Genomic DNA, 25,048 nt, shown 5'->3' with positions numbered 1-25,048 from the left:
AAAGAGCCAGCAAGTCATGGGGATGTGTAGATCTTGGAAGCGCTGGGAGGCCTTTGGAAGGTACACTGGGCATATGGTACCCTGAACAGGTGGCTCTTTTCTTTGCTTCCTTCTGCTTTTATTGTACTCTGTGTTATCAGCCTGGGGTCAATGTTTGTCTTTCCAGGAAGTGTAGATTATGGCGAAGGACTCATTTTCTGATAAATGCTCATTTATCATTTGTCCATCTTCCTACTTGGATCACACATGCCACCAAGAGCTGCTCAGGTTAGGAAAGACCCTCTGCATAGTTCCTGGTACCTATGACCTTTCCTTGCAACTGGATTTCATGCTCCTTTTTGGGTATGCTTTGTTCGTTCCATAATTGGATTTCTAATTTAGCAATAGCCTTGGCCAATAGCCATTAATTATCACTTTGCTCTTTTTTTCCCCATAGCAATTATTAATTAAACTGCCCAGAGAGCCGTAATGAGAAATTAAAGTCTGTGATAATATTTTAGGAAGCAGTGTCCCTTGGTCTTGCAGGTCTACATTCCATTCCACAGGCAAAGCAGGGTTCATTTGTTTAATTCATAATTACTGATTGAGCCCTCTCTAGGTAGAGACTCATGTTAATTTCTGGGCACACAGAGCCAAGGGGACATGCAAGGTAATATCATGGTGTGAATCATTTCTTGATCTAACACTTAATTCCTTTTGGGTTTCTTTTTTCAATCTGTCCCATCCTATAGAGAACCAGGCCCAACTTCCCCTCCTGTCTTCATTACCCACTGTTTTCTCCCAACCTAATGGGCACACAAGTTAATCACTCCTTTTCCAAGTTATTGTTGCAACCTTGTATACATCTTTATTATATAACATATTTTATCTTCGTCATTATTTTAGAAACTCAGCTTTATCTCTTGAGCTCATCAAGATCTGTCAGGATGAAAATGACATCCTCTTAATTTGTGTAGCACCCAACACCTCATCCATAACTACTCAATTCTAGTGTTTGGAAACTCTTGATGATTTGCAATTTTAGCCCCTGTGTATAGGCTTGGCTCTAGGGAACATCTTAGAGCATGGAGGGCAGAGCTCTTGGCCGGAGACCTTTGCAAGAAGACCATAGATGAGCTTCATTCCTAGTGCCTATGACCTGGCATGACATGTACAATCTTCTAAGAAGTAAGTGTTGAAGGATGAGCAGGTGGCACTGGCTTACAGGAGATGGACTGAAGCCTCCGCTTCATCTCTAAGGGTGCTCTTCATTCTTCCTTCTGTATGTTGGTCCTTATGACATGCCACTGGTTAAATATCTCCCTCAATGTAAATGACCACAGTGATGGTTTACTTACTCTCAGGAAAGAAGCAGAGGAATGAACTACCTCTCTGCAAAGTGGGCATGAGAATAGGCCTTCCAACAATAGTAGGAAGACCTATTATGTGCTGGGCAAAGATTACAGAAAAGCAACTGTGCTTTTAAGGTAACCAGTCCGATAAACTGCTTCTCAAAACTGCTTCTCAGATGCTCTGAAATTCATCTTTAGCAAAGATTGTATCCTTGGGAAGCATTAAGTGAGAGAAGGAAAGATTCCTGTCTGTCAGAATATGTCTTAAGTTCCAGCGCATTCTCTTGGAGAAAGGATTTTCTAACATTTCTTTTGTTAAAAATTATTGTAAAGGTGATGTACAGAGGGGTTACAGTTATATGTCAGGTAACCGAATACCTTTCTTATTAAACAGTGTCACCTCTTCCCTCATTTTCTCCAAGCTTTTTTCCTCTTGACCCCTCCCCTATATTATATACTTCATTTTCAACATAATGTCTAGTGAGTATCACTGCTGCAATTCTTTTTGATAATTCAAGCCAGACTGTAGTGTTCTTTACTTCTTGACATATCCAATATCTGATTCTGTGTGTGTGTGTGTGTGTGTGTGTGTGTGTGTGTGTGTTGCGTGTTTTACTGGATATTCTATTCAAGGATTTACAAGTGCTAGGATAGTGTTTTACCACTTGAGTCATGCTCTGTTTCCTTTGTGTTTAGTTTTTTTTTTTTGGTAAGGTTTCATGTTTTTTGCCTGAGCTGACCTCAGGCCTTCATCTACCGCTACTTCTCAGTCATATGATCCATGATGAGGATTATAGTCACATACCACAATGCCCAACTTGTTTTTGATAGGGTCCCACTAATGTTTGCCTAGGTTGGCTTTAGGTCCTAATCTTGCTCTATCTGATTATTTAGGAGCTGGGATTATAGGTGTGAACCATTGCTCCTGGGCTCCATATCCAATTATCTTTCAGGTTAGTCTTTTACTGAAGTTCTAGCACTTAATTGTTCCCACATGCATGTGTGAGTGCTCATCTGCCTGTGTGTCACACATTGATGTGTAGAGATGTGGAGATAGCTAGATGAAAGACCAGTGATATTGCATAATTCAGGTCTTCCTTTCTTAGGTATCAGTGACTTTGTTTAATTTTCTTTGCCTGTTTCAATAATTGGCATTAATCAGTTACAATGATCTTTAAGTGTCAAAGAACTCTAGGTTATTTGTTCCATGAGTTCTGAGAGCCTGGACTTAGCACAGCAAGGCAGACAGGTGGAGAGGAAATAGTTTTTCACAGCTTGCTTCCCCTCTGTACTCTCTGGCTTGCCTTTGGATGATTCCATTTAGAATCTCTTTTGAGAGCTGTCCATTCATTAAAGGAACTAATACAGTTTGCTCTATCATGACTTTGGGGAGGAATTAATTCTCCCTCAGTGCCTACGTCAGTGCCTCAGGCTTAGAAGACGTTCAATAACACAATGCTCCTCATGACTGCTCATCTGCTCCATATAGGAGCCTTTAAGTTGGCCTTCTGCTAGGCAAATTTTCCATGCGAAGTGTTTTTTCCCAAATGCACTAAATGGTTCCATAGTCCCACAAAGGTCATATGGTCTGTGCACCAGGCATGTAATTTGCTGATCTCATGATTAGACATGCACACAAACCTCAGTGCTATTAAAATGAACTCTGCAGTTGGCCTTTCATTGCTTCTCCCTAAACAAATCTCCTAGGCACATGTGAATAGAATTAGTGCTCAGATCATGCTGGCTTGAAGCACGCTGTTGTTGAATGCTTTTGCTCTGTAGTACTTCCAAGGGCGTGGACAGTCTAGGTTTCTGTGGTCAGAGACATATGTCTTGGTCCCATGTGCCTGCCTTCCTTGGGCTGTCTGTCCGCAGGTGAGAAAGGCCTCACTCTTAGTGTCAATGACCTTTAGGTAGAATTTTTGAGAGGATTTCTTGGTTATATCTTTCTTTGATTCTGTTCTTTTGTTGTCTTGGCAACTAGAATAATAGTCTTAAATGTCTGTGTTTGTATATTCTTTGGAGACTATTTTATCACAAATCTTTTCCAAGAATGCCTGTCTCATGATGTGTTGATTACTCCTCAGTGTCTTGTGTCTGCGTGTTTGCTTTCCACAGTTGGGAGAGAGAAATGTTAGCATGATGTAACCCACCTCCAGGTTGAGGATCAGGAACCCTCAGCCTAGGGCTCTCTCTCTCCCCAGCTGGCCTTCAGTTTTTCAAGTTACAGGGACTAGATGATTATTTCTATAAAGTCTGAACTGGCACAATCCTAAGATTGAATTAGATAGGAATGTGCCATATTTACTGTGATTCTTTCAAGAACCTTCTCCATATGTATGACTATTGTCTGATTCTTTACTCATTCATTGACTGGAATATTCTTCATTTGCTGGAATGGGTGACTGCATTTACCTCCATCCTCAGTATTTATGCAGTAGGGGGAATGGTGTCAAACAGTACATGGTACTGGTTGAAGGCCTGTGCTGACTGGAATGGTTGCCTTGCTGTGATTGAAATAGATGCCACAGAGGTTCCTTCCACTATTTTTCAACAAGTCTCTTGTATTTGTCCCCTCCCATTGCAGTGGGCTGCCCTCACCCTCTCTTTGCTGTGAACCACCTAGAGAACTTCAGGAAAGGGTTGATCATCGCCAAAAAGTGAGTCCTCATGGAGGCCCCCAGGAGTCTCCAGGGATGGTGGAGAATCCAAGCTGACTCGTCTGAAATCCCTCTCATCAGGCATGCCAATGCTTCCTTTGCTTTTAACTCCACAGCTGTTTAATTCTGCTCATGTGGTGGTCAGGGAAGGGTCCTTGGCAGGAGAACTTCTCCTTAGCTATGAACAGGAATATCAGCCTCATTCAGGATTACTTGCCCTTGGCCAACTGAAAGAACATATGTTAGGCAGGGTTCTTCCTTCATTGTAGCATTTAGGTAGAAAAGGGAAATACCACATGATAACAGTCATGATATGATTTTAAGTGACAAGTGTTTGTTCATCATTTAAAGTGTAGTAGTATCACTGGAAATACTGTACCCATTGTTAAAAGATCAAAGTGTGGTGATGCTAGCAAAATCTCCGTGATCCCAGGACATACCCAGGATCCCGGCATAGTAAGGATTCTTAGGCACAAAGCTGTTGCACTATGGGCTGTTTGCTCCTGTAGATGCATTCTTGGACTGCGTTCCACGCTAAATATTATACACACCGCCAGCAAATAAATGAAAACAATCATTTACTGAGCTTCCACTCCATTCCCGGGACCATCCTGTAATCCCTGGAGGGAAGTGGTCTTGTCCTCCATCCGTAGGGCCTCACATCTACAAACACTCAATTGATACTTCTTCTGTAGTAAATGAGTTCATCTGATCCCACCAGCAATATTTCAAAGCAGGTATTTTCTTTTATTTCTTTTTTAAAAGTTTTTAATACATTTTTTATTGTAAAAATACTGTATAGAGGGGTTACGGTTACATGAGCAAGGTAATGAGTACATTTCCCATCAAGCATTGTTACCTCCTCCTTTGTTTTTCCCCTACCATCTCTTCCCTCCCACCTCCACAACTACACCCCCACTGCCTAAATTGTAAAGTTTGTTTTTCAACATAGTGTCTTGTGCATCTCATTGTTACACTGGGTCAGCCTGCATCCCTATTTAAGCATTTTGTTTTTTTCCCTTCCCCTCCCCAAATTAGAGAAGTGTATATACAAGATGCAGGGAACTGACATCAAATACAGTGAGAACAGGGGTTATACCATGGGGGAGGAACATACAAAGCAACAAAAAATATCACATAGTACATTATAAATACATTAGAAACAATAGCAAGCAAGAAAAAAAACCACTTGTGTATCTTGGGGTTCATTTCACTTATCATCATCTTATCTGGTCATATGTACATAGCTTTTGACCTTTTCTCCTTGTTCCAGACATATACTAGTTATTGCAAATAAGGGAAACCATGGGACCTATGTTTCTTTGGACCTGGCTTACTTCATTTAATATAATTTTTTTCCAAATCTTTCCATTTCCTAACAAATGGGGTGATGTCATTCTTTCTGATGGAGGCATAGAATTCATATATATATATATATATATATATATATATATATATATATGTATATATATATATACCACATTTTCTTGATTCATTCATCTACTGAGGGAAATTTGGGTTGGTTCCATATCTTAGCTATGGTAAATAATGCTGCAATAAACATAGTTGTGCGGATAGCTTTAGTATGGTCTTGTTTGTGATCATTAGGATAAATTCCCAAAAGTGGGATTGCTGGGTTATAGGGGAGCTCTATATGGAGTCTTTTGAGGGACCTCCAGACTGCTTTCCAAAGTGGTTGAACAAGTTTACACTTCCACCAACAATGCAGTAAGGTTCCCTTCTGTCCACATCCCCTCCAGCATCTGTTGTTATTAGATTTTTTGATTATAGTCATTCTAACTGGGGTGGGGTGGAATCTCAATGTTGTTTTGATTTGCATTTCTTTTATGGCTAGAGAGGTTGAGTATTTCTTCATGTGTCTACTGGCCATCCTTCTTTCCACTTAAGAGAAGCTTCTTTTTAAGTCTTTAGCCCACTTACTTATTGGGCAGTTGTTTCTTAGAGGATTTGTTGTTAGGGGATTTAATTTTTTGAGTTCGAGGTATATTTTAGATATGAGACCCTTGTCTGTTATATGGCTAGTGAAGATCTTCTCCCAATCTGTGGGCTTTCTATTGATCTTGCTGGCTATGTCCTTTGCCATACAGAAGCTCTGTAGCTTCATGGAATCCCATTTGTCCAAACTTTCTTTGATTTGTTGTGTATCTGGGTCTCTATTAAGAAAATTTTGGCCTGTGCCAAGGAGACCTAGGATTTCTCCTATTCCTTCCTGTAATGTTTTCAGGGTGTCCAGAGCAGGAATTTTCTAAAATCCTATTTTATGATGGCTGAAAGGAGACCCAAAGAATTAAATTAATAGACTCTGGGCCTACCTAAAAGACAAAGGAGTACATGTTTCAATCTAGGTATGTCATTCCAGGTCCAAAGGTTTGGCTCACTTATAGTGCTTGGGATATTCTGAAACCGCTTGGCTCTCTGTTATCTTGCTATACATTCAGGCTACCCATGAAGGATGGACGAGAGAGTTAGAGGGGTGTATGTGAAGTAGGTCAGGAGGAGAAGTTTGTATACAGCAGAAAGGTTCCTAAGATCATCATGAGTAATTAAAACACATCTCAGAAACATGCGCTCATGTGTGCATGTGTGTGCGCGCGCACACACACACACTCTAAAAGGTATATAGAGGAAGAGATATGTATGAGAAATATATCTAGGCATCAGCCACTGTACCATACTATATATTTTTTATTAGCCCTATGTGGGTATAGAAAGAAGAGGACATCAATTTTCTGATGATCCCAGTGGTTTCTAATTAAGGCAAAGACATAGGACTGTTTGGAGACCTTTGCTGTGTTGTAAAAGGCCAGAACCAGTAAAGAAAGCTGCTCAGAGTTCAAGGACAAACCACTTCAGCTTCTGAGTTTGTGTATTCTTTTGGTAGCTTTCTCTGACTTAAATCATCAGAGCTGAACAGAGATAAGAAACATAGGCCTGGGGCTATGTTTTATTAATTACAAGTTAATAAAATGCATTAAGAGGTAATAAAGCAATATCAAACTGTCTCATTTAAAAACTTTTTTTCTTTTTTATGATTTTTTAAATTATTAAGAAGTTTTTTTTATTGTGAAAATACCATACAGAGGGGTTACAATTACATGAGCAAGGTAACGAGTACATTTCTTATCAAGCATTGTTACCTCCTCTTTTGTGTCTCCCCCCGCCAAAGTTGTAAAGTTCGTTTTTTGACATATAATCTGTACCTTTCATTTTCATTGTTGCAATGGGTCCACCTATGTAGATAGACATAGATGCCAGGAAAACTGTTAACCCATAATAATAATAGTTTGTTTTCTTCATGCCTATTCTGTCTTAGGCTTTTGTACCTGTCTTCTGGATTTCTTCAGTCCTCACTGCATAGTTATTTTGCTCCTGGTATGCGTATCTCAGGTTATCTCTCCTCCTTTGGCTTTCAAGGATTTCTTGTATACTTCCCTCCCACTTGTTGATTATGTGGCTGCTCAGCCAGTGGGACCTTAGGAGACACAATTTAATCAAGACCTTCCTTTTGAAAGGTATTATAATTTGGTTTACTCTTTTTACGCTGGTGGCTTGCTATGAGGAAGAAAATTCTCTGGGTTTACCCTGTTGTCCATGGAGATTAAAAACACTTGTGATCCTACTCCACAACCTGGAACCAATTCCTGGTCTCTGCTAATCCTAGTGGACCTACAACTACTGGCTGACGTGTGAGTAGGATAATACATTTTTTTAAGACTTTGATCCTTTGAGATTATTTGTTGCACAGGTAAACCAACAACACACATTCCTAATTTCTAAACATGCAAGATGAGGCTCAGAGAAATTAAGTAGCTTTTATAGACTCATCAAAATAACATAGTAGAGACCAGATCCAAATCCTGGCCTACCTTATATATTCTTGTTTGGAATTTATATTCTTGTTTGGAGAAAATGCCTTGTATTGAAGCAGTTTAAGGTTAAGTAAAATAGAGACAACACTGTAAGTACCTTCTTAAGCCTTGCATGTCATGAAAGGGAGAGATAGGGCGTTAGAAAATGATTGTCATTAGCTAGCAAGATCAATAGAAAGCCCATGGATTGGGTGAAGATCTTCACTAGCCATATAATGGACAAGGGTCTCATATCTAAAATATACCTCAAACTCAAAAAATTAAATCCTCCAACAACAAATTCTCAAAAGAGCAACTGCCCAATAAATAAGTGGGCTAAACACTTAAAGAGAGGGGCTGGGAAGGTGGCTCAGTGGTAGAGCACTTGCCTTGCATACCAGAGGCCCTGGGTTCAATTCCTCAGTACCACATAAGCAAAAAAAAAAAAAAAAGACTTAAAGAGAAACTTCTCTGAAGAGGAAAGAAGGATGGCCAATAGACACATGAAAAAATGCTCAACCTCCCTAGCCATAAAAGAAATGCAAATCAAAACAATATTGAGATACCACCTCACCCCAGTTAGAATGGCTATAATCAAGAACTCTAATAACAACAGATGCTGGAGGGGATGTGGACAGAAGGGAACCTTACTGCATTGTTGGTGGGAGTGTAAACTTGTTCAACCACTTTGGAAAGTAGTATGAGGGTTCCTCAAAAGACTCCACATAGAGCTCCCCTATGATCCAGCAATCCCACTTTTGGACATTTACCAAAATGATCACAAACAAGACAATACTAAAGCTACCAGCACAACTATGTTTATTGCAGCAATATTTACTATAGCTAAGATATGGAACCAACCAGATGCCCTTCAGTAGATGAATGGATCAAGAAAATGTGGTATATATACACAATGGAATTCTATGCTTCCATCAGAAAGAATGACATTGCCCCATTTGTTAGGAAATGGAAAGACTTGGAAAAAAATATATTAAGTGATGTAAGCCAGGCCCAAAGAAACATAGGTCCCAGATAAGTTGATATTAGGCGAAATGAACTCCAAGATAAGTACTCAAATGTTTTTGTCTTTCTTGTGATTATTTCTAACATATTTATATGATGATTTTTTTTGTTGCTGTGTATGTCCCTCCCAGATGGTATAACCCCTGTTTTCACTGTATTTGATGTTGGTATAATTTGTGGAAGGGAAAGGAAAAAACAAATTGTTTAAAAAGGGATACAGGTGGACCCATTGCAACAATGAGATGTACAAGATGTTAGGTCGAAAAATGAACTGTAAACTATACAACTTTGGCAAGGGGGGAGAGGGAGAGTGGAGTGGGGGGGGAGATGAGAAGGGATGGAAAGGGGAAACAAAGGAGGAGGCAACCGTGCTTGATAAGAAATGTACTCATTACCTTGCCCATGTAATTGTAACCCTCCTGTACAACATTTTCACAATAAACAAACAAACAAAAAAGAAAATGGTTGTCACTCAGGTGGCTAAGATCTGAGGATCATGGTTCAAAGCCAGCCCAGGCGGGAAAGTCCGTGAGACTCTTATCTCCAATTAACCACTAGAAAAGAGGAAGTGGTGCTGTGGCTCAAGTGGTAGAGCACTCACCTTGAGCTGAAGACAGCAGAGACAGCGCCCAATCCCAGAGTTCAAGCCCCAAGACTGACCTCCCCCCCACCAAAAGAAAGAAAATGGTCATCAGACATTTACCTTTGATCAGAGAATATGTGTTTTTTCAACCAAGAGTGAGAAAACTTGCTGGAGATATTTCAAATTGTTGTGGTCATCGCCAACCCTGGACATTACCTAGGGTCACCTGCTTTCCAGCCCCAAGAACAATGGTTCTCCTGAGTCATAAGAGACTGAGTGTTCAGTCCCTTCCTGGATGTTTACTGTGCTAGAGATTTATTTAGATTCTACATAGGGAGTCTCATTTTTCTTTTATTAATTGTAATGAGAGTTATTTTTGTTGTTGTAAATATAAAACTTCTCTCTTGGGAGTTATGGGCCCATTATAGACATGAAAAAACCTCAGCAGTCTTCTAACAAGCCTAGGAGGGAGAAAAGAGGAACCACTTAATCAGAGTTGTAATGTAAGATGACACTCCTGAAGGCTCTAAAAAGGAAAAAAACTCAAATAAAGCAAATTAAAAAGCTAAAGCTTAGCTGCTGATGTCAACTCATCCCCCTCAAGGGAAGGCCAGGGCAGATAAAGGAGAAGGGAAGAAGAAGAAAGGGACTAATATGAGATAGTGGTGGTCAGGAGGAGGCCTCGATCATAAGACAGGTTCTGAAATCTTGACACAAGCTTTGCTGTGTGGACAGTTCCCTTCACACTTTGCCAGCAAGCTGTCCTGTTCAACTGGAACCACAGATGTATATTTGTGGAGCAGTAGACACATCCCCAGGACTGACCCAATTTGAGGGACAATGATGAAGGCTGAAGTTATTTCCCTGTTGAGCACCGGCCAGCCCTGCCTTTGTGTCCTCTAACCAAGGGCAAATTTACTTTGGATACTTCTTCCTGAATACTTTTATTAAACTCTCTTACCTAAAGTCTTTTGAAATTAACCATTTTCAGCTTGAATGCAGTAATTCTGTAGTTCCAGATTTAATTTTGGCTCACCTTTCTTCTATGACTATGTTTGCCCTAGGATATACTAGGAAGATTCACTTGCTCAATTAAACTAGCACAAGGCAGGTTTTCAAGAATCAAAATGGGATGGGGTATTTTATATATATATATATATATATATATATATATATATATATATATATATTCTAGAGGGGATTTTTCTGAGTCTGTCTTCACATTCTTACCAATTACTCTGGCACCACTTCCTGGCTCCTTTTTCTTCAACAGAATGAATGCACAAATCTCAAATCAGTCCAGCTAGGGGCTTGTTCACAATTTAGGGGCCAAACAAGAGTATCTGGGATACATTTCTGGTAGATAAGAATGTTGAGCTTGATGTCCATGGTCTTTCTTTCTTTTTTTTTTTTTTTTTTTGTCGGTCGTGGGGCTTGAACTCTGGGCCTGGGCGTTGTCCCTCAGCTCTTCAGCTCAAGGCCAGCGCTCTACCACTTGAGCTACAGCACCACTTCCGGTTTTCTGGTGGTTTATTGGACATAAGAGTCTCACAGTCTGTCTTGCCCGGGCTGGCTTTGAACCGCGATCCTCAGATCTCAGCCTCCTGAGTAGCTAGGATTACAGGCGTGAGCCACCAGCGCCCGGCTCCATGGTCTTTCTTGATCTGGTATGACAATGTAGAAAAAGTTGAACAAGTGTGGATGGCCCTCCACCATTAGACTACACAGCACATGGAAGTGGGGTTCATGTGATTGTACTATTAATCTCAAATACTGCCTCTGAATTTTTTTTCAGAAGCTATGAATTTGTTTATACTACCTATTTCTGTTAGCAGTTCGAAGCTTTGGTTATAAACCCACAATGACCAGTGTCTTCTGAGTTAATTCCTTCTTTACTGAATTGATTTGTGTAGCTTGGAGTAAAGATACACCACACAATCAGTTAAATTGGTCCAAGCAAGGAATCCTTATAAATGTGGTGGGAATGTAAATGAATAGAACCAATGGAAACAAGCACAGAAGTTTCTAAAAATACTAAAAATAGAATTAACATATATCTTACTATGCCACTCATGAACATATACCTGAAGGAATGTCCACACATGGAGATAATTACACAATTGTATTTATAGCAGTGTTATTCAGAGTACCTAAGATAGTCTTGGTGCCCATCAGTAGATAACTGGATAAGGAAAATGTGTTATTTACTATGGAATGTTATTAACCTGAAAACAGAATGAAATTATGTCACTTGCATTGAAGTAGATGGAACTGGAGGTCATCATGTTAAGCAAAATATGCCAGACACAGACAAATACCACATTTTCCCTCATATGTTGAAACTATATCTAAAGAAAACAATGGACATGAACATACCATTTGTAAGAGGAAACTGGAGGAGGTGGGGAGAATATGACAAAATGCATTGAAAATTTTAAAATTTTAAAAAAGAAAAATGAGGTAGGAGATAAGGAAGAGAAACAGAGAAAATGGATATGATCAATGTATATTATATGCATGTATGGAAATATCACAATGAAACCTCCCACATTGTATAATTAATATACACTAAAAATGAAGAAGCTTAAACAGTATTTGGCTTAAAGTCTTTAGGTGTGGGCAGGCATCTCTGTAAGAAAGCTGTTTGGATGAAGGGTTCATCTGCAGAGATCAGGATGGTCAACCTTGAGGACAGAGCCATGGGCATGAAAATGCTCTCAAATGTCAAGCTGGTCTACATAAGAATTTGAAAATGAACCCTAGATTTCTCTAAGCCTCTTTCCATGCCTCTTGGCTCAATCTTTAAAAAAATTTTATATTCCATTGTGTTCTGTCTCTATTTGACCTACTTGCTTTTAAGATTTACAAATCAAAAAAGAAAAAAAGAAAAAAAAATCCAGAACCTTTTGATTTCTCCTTGCTCCACATTTTCCAATGTTAACTATTCATTTCACTTGATTATGTACTAGGGAAGCTCACAATGCCTCAAACCCATTATGATCCCATCTTGGAAGTTGAGAAGGAATTTGGCTGTGCATAGATTGGTCATAAGTCTCATTTTCTGGGAGGTTTTTTTTTTTTGGGGGGGGTTCTGGTCGTGGGGCCTGAACTCTGGGCCTGGGTGCTGTCTCTCAGCTCTTCAGCTCAAGGCTAGCGCTCTACCACTTGAGCCACAGCGCCACTCTGGCTTTTTTCTTTTTGTTTATGTGGTGCTGAGGAATCGAACCCAGGCCCTCAGGCATGTAAGGCAAGCGCTCTACTACTGGGCCATCTTCCCAGCCCTTCTGGGAGTTTTATGTAGGACTCATGTAGACTTTCTGGAGAGTTCCTTTCAGGGGCTGAGAAAGATAAGGCAGAAAATGTGTGGATACTTGGCTGTGCTTTGCTTTGTGTGCCCTATGAAGAAGGCCTGCAGAGTATGTCTGCTTTTCCTTCCCTCTCTGTTGACTATTCTTTCTTTGGATGGCATGATCTTTAGGAAGCCAGAGGTAAGAGGTACTCTATTTTTACTGTGAAAAAGGTATCTCCTTCCCAGTCCTTTTAGAAAGGTAAGTTAAATCCATAGGAGGAAGAAAAAGCAAATGAACCACTTAGCTATCCAAGAGGATTCAAGTAGATTGAATTCATAATGATTAGTGATCCATCTTGAGATTTGGGGCAAGGCTTCCATTTCTAATGGAATGTTCCCATCATTGTCCTTTGTGTGTGTGTGTGTGTGTGTGTGTGTGTGTGTGTGTGTGTGTGTGTGTGTGTGTGTGTGTGTGTGTGTGTGTGTGTGTGTGTGTGTGTGTGTGTGTGTGTGTGTGTGTGTGTGTGTGTGTGCAGCTTCTAGACAACTCCTTGAAACCAGGATCCTGGTTTCCTGGACCTCTTAACGAATGTTTTAGTTGATGAAGATTAGATGGTAGTGGGGCCTCTCCGTTTATAACCTTATATTCTTACCTTTTCTACTCTCATCTGAAATAGGTGAAAGAAATAGAGCAAACACTTTTTGGTGGAATTGGGGTTTGAAAGGACTTTGTGCTTACTAAGTAGGTGTTCTACCACCCAAGATTCCTCCTCCCCATTTGCCCTGGTTGCTTTTGAGATAGTCTCACTGTAAGTCCAGGGTGGCTCGAATGATTACCCTCTGATTTACACTTCCTGCCTTGGCTAGGATTTACAGGTGTGCACCACTGCACTCAGTTTTTTTGCTCAGGCTAGCCTGGAACTAAGATTCTTTCAATCTTAGCTCCTGGAGTCTTTGGGATTAAAGGCATGATTCACCATACATGGCTTCCCACAAACTTTCATAACTACTTTATGCTAAAGATTTGAAAAACAGAAGTCTACTATTCCAAATCATACTTATATTTTAAATGATCAAGAATTAAATTTAATGTTTTAAAAATGCTGAAATAAGGATACAGGATGACCCATTGTAACAACGAGATGTATAAGGCACTATGTTGAAAATGAACTTTGCAGTTTTTTGGGGGGGGAGGGAGGAGTCGGGGAGGTGGGGAGGAAAGGGATGGTAGGGGAAAAACAATGCTCAATTAGAAATGGACTCATTACCTTGCTCATGTAACTGCAACCCCTCTGTACAGTATCTTTACAACCAAAATATATATTTAAAAAGAATTAAATTTAATATTTTAAAACATTCCCTTGAATCTGATTCAATAAGCAAGGGAAAAATTGGGGGAAGGGTCAGAAGTTAGACTATAATAATTTATTTTAATATAATTTAAATTGTATATCCACATGAAATGTAAGGTTAGCTCTTTGTTTTTGACCTCCTGAGAAGGGCTTTGGTTTCTTAACTTTGGGTAATGACTATTTTTAGATAAACTTGTGCTTATTTGCTCTTTCATATCTAACATATCTCCACAAGGGTGTCCTGGTATGTGTGGAATGCTTAGTAAGCATTCATCATTGTATCTTTCATAAACAAAAGTCTTAGGTATTAGGAAAAATTAGTATGTTCATTTGAACCATAAATATTAATTTCAAGGAGCTTTTTACCAACATCACTAAACGGTTGAACTTCGAAAAGGCAAAGTAAGACTTTCAGTTGTTAGGATGCATGAACAAATGAAGCTTACTTTGAAATTTTTGTAGATCTTGTGGAATGGGTAACCTGTTCGATCTTGAGTAAAATCCTTTGTATTTCATGCAACACTTGTTAACTCTTCTTTTTTCAGTCAAGCACAGGCTTCTCAACCTTCTCACTAATAACACATAAAGTTAAATAATTCCTTATTGGAGAGGGGGGCTACACTGTGTATTATATAATGGTTGACAGGATCCCTAGTCTTTACCCGTTAAATGCTGATTTCCTTACCCCTGAATTGAGGCCACCAAAATGCTGATAATAATTTTAATTCTGCCCCATTTTGATAATGCTAAGAATCACTTGGAGGTTCAGGACCACTTGTTTACCAGTGCACTGTGACACTGAGGCACTTTCTAAGTGATCTGTCTCACAAAGATATTTTAAACTCTGCTGATACGCTCCTGATCAACTGAGTGATGAGCTACCTGTTCTCTTGGATATAATTTTAAGGCAAGCGCCAATGCAAACACAAACAGCAGACCCACATAGCAAAGTACTGTAAGGTTATTTCTTAAGGATTATTCACACCTGGCATAATATCATGGGCAAAATGATTTAAGCATCTCAAGGAATAAAGCATTAGCTATTCCTCAACAGCAATGAACACATGTCATATAATCAGATTTTTGAAACTCCAACTCATCAATTGATGATGATAATATACTTGGGCATTGCCCATGTTGTTAACTTCAGCAATCAAAATAAAGTAATTATACTAATTACAAGCCTCTCAAAACCCAGCTCAGTGTCCTTGTGCATGAGAAGCAAGCTGTGAGTTGCTACATAGGGCTCTGATAACACCATAAAGGCCTTAGAAGCTCCTCCTTTGGGCCAGTAGTCACTGTGAGGTAAAGGAGAGTTAGAGGTGAGCTCATAGGGAAAGTGATGGCCTTTTCACCCAGGAATGGCCTTCCATGCTAAAAAGAGTTGCAAATAGCAGGCCAGATCCGATGGTCTGGAACAAGAAATTTAAGGAGCGCCCAAGCCTGGTGAACTGTGACTATCCTGTGTTCTGGTTGACAAAGCCAGTCATTCACTGGAGCTGGTTTGCTGAGAAGCCAGTAGAGGAAGACTGTAAATGTGCCATTATTTGGAACCTCTCTATTGGGAACTGAGGTGACAATTTGCGGACTTGAAAGGTAGCCACATTTTATTGCCAAATATCTTAGACTGACAGCCAGGCTAAGTGAGTAAAATGTGGTGACTCTGTAGATAGCCACAGTAAAGAAAAGCCTAGTTATTGAATCAGAAAGCGATTTGCTATCAGATGTGAGAGCTCAAGTCTGGGAGCAGTGGATGGAAAAACAGAGAAGGTAGAACACATTGTATTGCTTGAAAGAAAGAGGAGAGATAAGTCTGTCTGGTTTTCAAAAATCATGGTACCTAACAATTATTTGCAAGAATTATACTTATTGTGGCCTTGGAAGTTTTTTATTCTCTGACCTCATGTTTTCAAAATTTCCTACTCTACAATAATTAGGCTATTTTAATAATATGTATTACCTCAGTAACCAAAAGACACTTCAAGTTTAAAATATTATGGATGAAGCATTTATTATTGGATTGTCACAGCAATAGGAAAAAATGACTTAACTCAGATTACAGTAGTAACTGGGTGAATACAGTGAAATGTAGTAAAAACAAAGGGACAGAAAATTGGCAAAGCCACCAAAAAACCGTGAAGTCTTATGTGGTATAAAAATAACCACAGATCTTATAGACTAAACAATAAAATTGCTCAGCTAATTAGTATCTTACATCAAGTTACTTATGTGAAGATGAGTTGATGGGAATAATTGACAAATGCATACAAAAATTAAGTCAGGACTCACAACATTATATAAATAGTACAATATTTAGGATTTGACCAATTAAGTAATTCCAGGAAAACTAATAAAGTGTTCTTGGATTTGTCAGTAGCACCAATAAGCTCTCACTGAAGGTATTCCTCAAATATGGTGTGTGACTGAATTCTTGGCAAATGTTTGTGAAGTCCCTGGTACCTAATCACTGCAAAACTGTGGTTGCAGGAGAGCCAGATGAGTGAATCAACTGTGGGTTTTGTCACCCTATTGTGATAGCTGAAGAGGAGGCTACTGAAGCAACCCAAAAACAAGGAGAAAGCTACAAGTTCTGACTCATAAATTAGCTAGTCCTAGAAGCTCCCAATAACACATGGCAGAAATGCAAGATGTTTCCTGCATATTCTCCATCAGTCAGACATAAAGGCTGATTTGTGACATCTGGAAACATCTGCCTTTTCCTGAAAGACAATGCAATTTCAAATTGCGTTAAATATAACCTACTAATAGGCTTACCTGCCACCTACAAATCATTGCAGATATTTACAGATGAGATTTCCTCACATTGTCAGAAAGATCAGGTCATGAGTAATAAACAGAAAAGATGTTAGAATTTGGACAAAGAGGTAACGCCCAGTTTCTCAAATGGGTCAATGACAACAAAGCCAATCAAAACCATTTATGGACAGGATCACATATTTTTCCCCAGTTAAAGATCATAAACCTACAAAAGACTAGCATTGTTGAGTTCATTTATCACCCCTTGAGTTTCAAGCAAGACATGGTCTTCTCTTCCCATTTTTTCATTATACTTCCCTTTTATTTCATTATACTAAAATTAAAATTCTGCTAAAAATCCTCACACGGGAAAGACACCATTTATGATGGTGGCAGTGCAAATCCAAAAATGCTTGAGTCTGAGCATCCATTTGATGGACTAGCTTATAACATGACCCTTGGATGATTATCTCTTTTGAAAAAAAAAAAACAGTATGTACAGCATAGAACCAGAACATCATCTGTAGAGCTTGCCCAGAAACTTGAGGTTAATCTAGTGCACTCCTGTCTTACTGAAGCTTTACTCTCTGCTGATTATACATGGTGCTTTTTTCTGGATCTTAAACTAGGAGTTAGTGATAACTGGGTTCAGGTATAGGCTTTTCAATGTGATGTGTGGGATATTGTGCTTCATGAAATCTCCTTTTTCTCTTCTTTAAATTAGGAGTGACAATGGCTCAACATCTTTGGTTTTTTTTTAAAATAAGGTTTGAAGTGTATTAAAATCAGGAAATCAGCTTCTTTTTTTGGAGTGTAAATATTTATTTATTTATTTATTATTGTGAAAATACTGTACAGAGGGGTTACAATTACATGGGCAAGATAATGAGTACATTTCTTATCAAGCATTGTAGCTTCCTCCTTCCCATCCCTTCCCTTCCTCCCCCGCCCCCCCACCCAATCCTTCCCGCCCCCCACACCATAGTTGTAATGTTCGTTTTTGACATAACAACTTGTACTTCTCATTGTTACTGAATGTACAGATACAATTAATTATATCCTAGGTGGAGGAATGAGAAGGAGAGTTGCTACCAGACATGACCCAGGAAATCTCCCTCCCTCTACCTTCCAGCTCCCTTTTTCTTTTGGATTACTAGAATGGTATTTAATTCCATGATGGCCTTGGAATCTACATCTAAACAGGGCGAGAGTCTGGACTCTTGATTCATTCCTTAGATGGATTCCATCTAACCGGAGATGCTAACTTGAACCATTATATGAGTTTATTATTCCAAGTCAAAGCAATTTTGAAGTTTATCATACTAGCTACTATTAGCTTAGATCATATGGCTCCCTAAAATGTTGGGATTTGAAAAAGTCTGATAACACTTCCTTCTTCTTTGCCTGAATTCAGATCCAACTAAATGTTCATCAAAGTCAGAAAGAAAATAGCTTCAAACATAAGATATGCAACCAAATGGGTTTGCCTGCAGTATGCTCTGCTCTCCTTCTACAATTTTTTTTGTTTTTGTTATCTAGTTAAATTTTATTGTAAAGGTAATTACAGAGGGATTACAGTTACCTAAGCCAGGTAATGAGTACATTTCTTTTTGAACACTATCACCTAATTTTCTCCCAGTATTTTCCCCCTGACCTTCCTCTTCCTCAAGTTTTTTTAAATTTGAATTTAAATTTTTTTATTGTGAAAATACTGTACAGACAGGTTACAATTACATGGCCAAGATAATGAGTACATTTCTTATCAAGCATTGCAGACTCCTCCTTTGTTTCCTCTTCCCATCCCTTCCCATCCTTCCCCCACCCCCCCACCGACACTCCCCCCCCATCCTCCACCCCCCCAAACCAAAGGTGTAAAGTTCATTTTTCGACATAACAACTTGAACATCTCATTGTTGCAATGGGTCCACCTGTATCCCTATTTAAACGATTTGTTTTTCCCCTTCCCCTCCACAAATTATACCGACATCAAATACAGTGAAAGCAGGGGTTATACCATGGGGGAGGGACATGCAAAGCAACAAAGAAATAATCTTATAAATGTGTTAGACACAATTGCATGAAAGGAAAAAAAACATTTGAATACATATCTTAGGGTTCATTTCCCTAACATCAACTTATCTGACCTTTTCTGCTTGACTCAGACATATACTAGATATTGCAAATAAGGGAAACCATGGGACCTATGTTTCTTTGGGCCTGGCTTACTTCACTTATTGTAATATTTTCCAAATCTTTCCATTTCCTAACAAATGGGGCAATGTCATTCTTTCTGATGGAGGCATAGAATTCCACTGTGTATATATACCACATTTTCTTGATCCATTCATCTACTGAGGGGCATATGGGTTGGTTCCATATCTTAGCTATAGTAAATATTGCTGCAATAAACATAGTTGTGCTGGTATCATTAGTGTGGTCTTGTTTGTAAACATTTGGGTAAATGTCCAAAAATGGGATTGCTGGATCATAGGGGAGCTCTATGTGGAGTCTTTTGAGGAACCTCCATACTGCTTTCCAAAGTGGTTGAACAAGTTTACACTCCCACCAACAATGCAGTAAGGTTCCCTTCTGTCCACATCCCCTCCAGCATCTGTTGTTATTAGAGTTCTTGATTTTAGCCATTCTAACTGGAGTGAGGTTGTATCTCAATGTCATTTTGATTTGCATTTCTTTTATGGCTAGGGAGGTTGAGCATTTCTTCATGTGTCTATTGGCCATCCTTCTTTCCTCTTCAGAGAAGTTTCTCTTTAAGTCTTTAGCCCACTTATTTATTGGGCAGTTGTTTCTTTGAAGATTTGTTGTTGGGGGATTTAATTTTTTAAGTTCCAGGTATATTTTAGATATGAGACCCTTGTCCATTTTATGGCTAGTGAAGATCTTCTCCCAATCCGTAGGCTTTCTATTGATCTTGCTAGCTATGTCCTTTGCCATGCAGAAGCTCTGCAACTTCATGCAATCCTATTTGTCCATCCTTTCTTTGATTTGTTATGTTTCTGGGTCTCTATTAAGAAAATTTCGGCCTGTACCAAGGAGACCTGGGGTTTCTCCTAAACCATCCTGTAATGTTTTCAGAGTGTCTGCTTTGAGTTCAAGGTCTTTGATCTATTTGGAGTTGATTCTGGTGCAGGGTGATATATAAGGATCTAGTTTTAGTTTTCTACAAGTAGTTAACCAATTTTGCCAGCACCATTTACTGAAGAGGCTGTCTTTCTTCCGTTCTATTTTTTTTAGTTCCCTTATTGAAGATTAGATGATTATAGGTCTGTAGGTTCATTTCTGGGTTTTCAATTCTATTCCATTGGTCCTGAGGTCTGTTCTTGTGCCAGTACCAAGCTGTTTTGATTACTATGGCTTTATAGTAGAGTTTGAAATTTGGTATTGATATTCCTCCAACACTGTTCGTTCTGTTGAGGATCTTTTTGCTATTCGCGGTCTTTTATTATTCCATCTGAATTTTTGGATTGCTTCTTCTATTTCCTTGAAAAATGAGGTTGGAATTTTGATAGTTATCGCATTGAATTTGTAGATAGCCTTGGGAAGTATTGCCATTTTCACGATGTTGATCTTTCCAATCTAGGAGCATGGGAGTTTTTGCCACTTTCTAAGTTCTGTTTTGATTTCCTTTTTTAAGTTTTTAAAGTTTTCATCATAGAGGTTCTTCACTTGTTTGGTTAAGTTAATTCCTAGGTATTTTATTTTTTGTGGGGCTATTACAAATGGAGTTGCTTTCCTAATTTCAGCCACACTTTTCTCATTGTTGGCATACAGAAAAGCCATTGATTTTTGAGGGTTAATTTTATACCCTGCTACTTTTCCAAAGTTTTGAATCAGCTTGAGTAATTTGGGAGTGGAGTCTATGGGATTCTTTAAATACAAGATCATGTCATCTGCAAAGAGGGAGAGTTTTACTTCTTCTTTCCCTATTTGGATCCCCTTTATGTTTACAGCTTGTCCTATTCTGTAGCTAGTCATTCTAATACTAAATTGAAGAGAGGTGGAGAGAGTGGACATCCTTGTCTTGTTCCTGAGTTAAGAGGAAATGGCTTTAGTTTTTCATCAGTAAGTATAAATATGGCTGTAGGTTTGTCATATACAGCCTTTATTGTATTGAGGAATGTTCCATGGATTCCTAATTTTTCCAAGACCTTCATCATAAAGGGGTGTTGGATCTTGTCAAATGCTTTTTCTGCATCTATTGAAATAACCATGTGGTTCTTATCCTTGCTCCTGTTGATGTAATGAATTATATTAATTGATTTACGTATATTGAACCAGCTTTGCATCCCTGAAATGAATCCTGTTTGATCGTGTGTATGATTTTTTGGATGGATTGTTGAAGTCGATTGGCCAAAATTTTGTTGAGAAGTTTTGCATCAATGTTTATCAAAGAAATGGGTCTATAGTTCTCTTTCTTTGATGAGTCCCTGCCTGTTTTTGGGATGAGGGTTATGATGGCTTCATAGAATGTGTTCGGTAGTGAACTTTCTTTTTCAATTTCATTGAAGAGTTGGAGGAGTTTTGGTGAGAGCTCTGCTTTGAAGGCCTTGTAGAATTCTGCTGTAAAACTATCTGGTCCTGGACTTTTCTTAGATGGGAGATCTCTTATTGCTGTTTCTATTTCAATGCTTGATATGGGCCTGTTAAGATGGTTTAACTCATCTTGGTTTAGTTTTGTCATGTCAATATTTGCTAGGAAACGGTCCATTTCTGCCAAATTCTCAAACTTATTAGCATAATGTTTTGAGAAGTATTCCCTTATAATGTTCTGCATCTTGGTTGTTTCTGTGGTGATGTTTCTATTCTCATCTCTGAGTTTATTTATTTGGGTGTGTTCTCTTTTTTTCTGATATGATTTGCTAAGGGTCTGTCAATTTTGTTAATTTTTTCGAAGAATGAACTCTTTTTTGTTGATTCTTTCTGTAGTTTTTTTTATTCTAATTCATTTAATTCTGATTTAATTTTAATTATTTAATTCCGTCTACTGGATTGGGGTTTATCTTGCTGCTCTTTTTCAAGGAGGTTCAGATGTCTCATTAAATTGTTGGTTTCAGATCTCTCCAATTTGTTGATATAGGAACTCAGAGCTATAAACTTACCCCTGAGTACTGCCTTTTACTGTGTCCCAGAGGAGCTGGTAATTCTCTTCCTCAAGTTTTATAGTTATTTCCAACTTAGTGTCTACTGAGTATCACTGATGAATTGGTTCACTGTTTTTTTCCCACCATTTTTGTGCTCTCCTTTCCTTCCCCAAATCAGTTAAACTTATATATAAGAGCAAGGATACAGAATACCCCTGCAAATCTTGGCCCTGATATTGGCATATAGGCTTGTAGTATTACAAGCCTGGTTCAAGAAAGAGAAGAGGAAATAAGATCAAATTCTTCATTCATAAATCATTTATAACTTAGAAGTGTGAGTGGTAGTTTTTAACTTTCTCTCTGTGGACTGTGAGTAAAAGGTGGCCTATAACATCAGGCATATTCCTCTAGTGGATATTTTGTTCATCTTGGTCTACAAACCACACATGACCCAGTGGGCACAGTATACTTTGGTTCTGGAGCTCCCATCACTAGCATGGTCTTTCTCTGAGTTATTCCAAAGCTGTTCAAATCACCTTTTAAATAAAAATTATTGTTATTTTAGAGGTGATATACAGAGCGGTTACATTTACATACGTCAGGTAATACATTTTCTTTGGTACAATGTTATCTGTTCCCTGATTCTCTCCTATTTCATCCCTCTCATTTCCACCCATAAGTTGCATAGTTCACTTTCATCAATGTCCACCATGCTTCTTGCTCCATTGCTGCTCTCCGTTTTTTCCTCAGATTCTGTGCCCTCCCCTGGATGTGCATGTGAACATACCATATATAAAGTGTAGAATACACAGGCATCAGAAAAAGAAAAGACAAATTAAGAAAAAAGTTCTTTGCTTCCCTATCTTTGGAGTTCGTTTCAGTAAGGATATTATTTTATATACATATGAAGAGGCGCTTGGGTATTGCACCTTTGTGATTCTTTCCTGAGACTATCCTCTTTTGGTCTCACTGTGTGTATCTAGAATCCTGTGTAATTTGTCATATCCCAGTGCATTTTAGATTTAACTTCTGCATATCAGAGAGAACATGTGCTGTTTGTCTCTCTGATCTTGGCTTACCTCATATACCATTATTTGTTCTAGTTACATCCACTTCCCTGAAAATGACATTATTATATTTTTTCTAATGGCTGTGTAAAATTCCACAATTTTTGTATCCACATATCTATTGTAGGGCATCTGGGTTGGTTCCATATCTTGGCTATTATGACTAGTATGGCAATAAGCCTGGATGTGCACGTATCTTTATCACATCCTGGTTCATGATGCTCAGAGTAGATGCCAAGAAGTGGTATGGCTGGGTTGTAGGGAAAGTCTATGTTTAGTTTTCCAGAGTGGTTGTACTAATTTACCTTCCCACCAGCAGTGCTGTAGGGTTTCTTTCCCCCCACATCCCTGCCAGCATTTGTTGTTGTTCGATTTAAAAATGTTAGCCAGTCTAACAGGTCACCCCTGTTTTTTTAACTCTCAATCTAGACTCTTCATTTGGAATCATCATTCCCTTCACTGACAAGGCTGCCGTGGGAGGGATGTTTGTAGAGCAGCAGAAAGGGCACATACCCCCACTTGCTCAAACCAGCTAGATCAAAGGTCAGAAATTAGGAGGTGGAATTTCCAGGTCAGGTTATCTTCACACTTGAGTATATCTGGACAATCTGGGTGCCCATGGATTTGGCCATTTGGCATTTTTTTGGTCGTAGTTGTGAGTGATTTGGGTCATTATGTCAATTCTTTGTGTGTGAATTGGCTGTTAATAAGGTCCCAGAGTCAGAATAGGTGATGGGATGTGTCACCTAGTTATAAAAAAGAATGCAAATTTGATCTCTTACACTTATTAGAAGATCTGTCAGTTTGTAAATCCTTCAGTTCTTTGTTTTGTTGCCAAATGGAACGAACCATGATTATAGCTTTCATCCAGGCAAAGTAGCTTCAAATTAAAGGCTATATTCCTAAAGAAATTACTGTTCAGGCACTGTTTCAGTGATACTTTCTTTGGTTATTATAATTCTCCTTGTGGATTGAATCCATAAAGAGGAAAACTAAATTACACTGACTTGGGTATAAGATCAGACATTAGGACCAATGTTACTTCATAAACCATTTGTTGTGCATGAGTAACTCTGAGCTTTCTGCCAACTCAAAAGCATAATGCTGTAGCTATTAAGTGGAATAGGAACTTAGAGATGATCTATAATTGGTATGGGTTATTACCAATGGTATATTCGAGTTAAGTACAAGTCAACTGAAATGATAAAATGATATTCCATTCTAGTGGTTAAGTTATGGTCAGGAAATTGAAATATTTTGAGTTTGGAGGACAAATGGAAGCTCAACATCTGGGTATACAAGTATTTCAGAAGACTTGACCACCCAGAAATAAAGTAACTAAATTAAATATTCATTTATTGTTATTAACAACAGACTTTAAAATTCAAAGTTTTTTATATGACAGGCATATAAAAGTCTATATGCTCATTATTATTCTATTACTTCATTTGAGTTTCACAAATACAGATGTAAAAGAAGAGAAGGGAATATTTTCACCATAGGCAAATAATAACATGTGGACCATTTCCGTATGCTGATATTCATTGGGGAGTGAGAAGAGGTCAAATGGCCCAACACAATTCTCCCTGGGCCATTCAGGGAGGTCTGGGAAAACAATCCGAGTTGGTTTGGTGAGTAGCAATGGCAAGCATCCTTTGTTCCTATAGGCACAGAAGGCAGTGAAAGTCTGCAGTTTGTTTTCTGCCAAGATTGCAAAACCAAATGCTGATTAAATTCAAACATTTAGAAAATGACCTCTGAATGTGACTCAAGACAATGGTCTTGAGTCAAAAAAAAAAAACAAGACTGGCCCCTTTTGCCATAATTTTATAACTAAATTAAGCTTAACATGCTTTAATGTTTTCAATTAGTTAAATACTGTTTAAGATAAGTCCGAATAGGAGCGGATAGAAAATGGTGAGTTAGTATAACTGGGTGCAGGAGTATAGCAGCTACTAATGATTATGCTTTCTTACTGTATAGAGCTAAAGCTATACAAAGTGGGTAACATGGCACTA

Source organism: Dipodomys merriami, unplaced genomic scaffold (genome assembly GCF_024711535.1).
Source record: "Dipodomys merriami isolate MVZ:Mamm:240054 unplaced genomic scaffold, mDipMer1.0.p SCAF_63, whole genome shotgun sequence".
NCBI lineage: Eukaryota > Metazoa > Chordata > Mammalia > Rodentia > Heteromyidae > Dipodomys > Dipodomys merriami.
The sequence above is the reverse complement of the archived record's forward strand: the minus strand, read 5'-3'. Positions refer to the sequence as shown.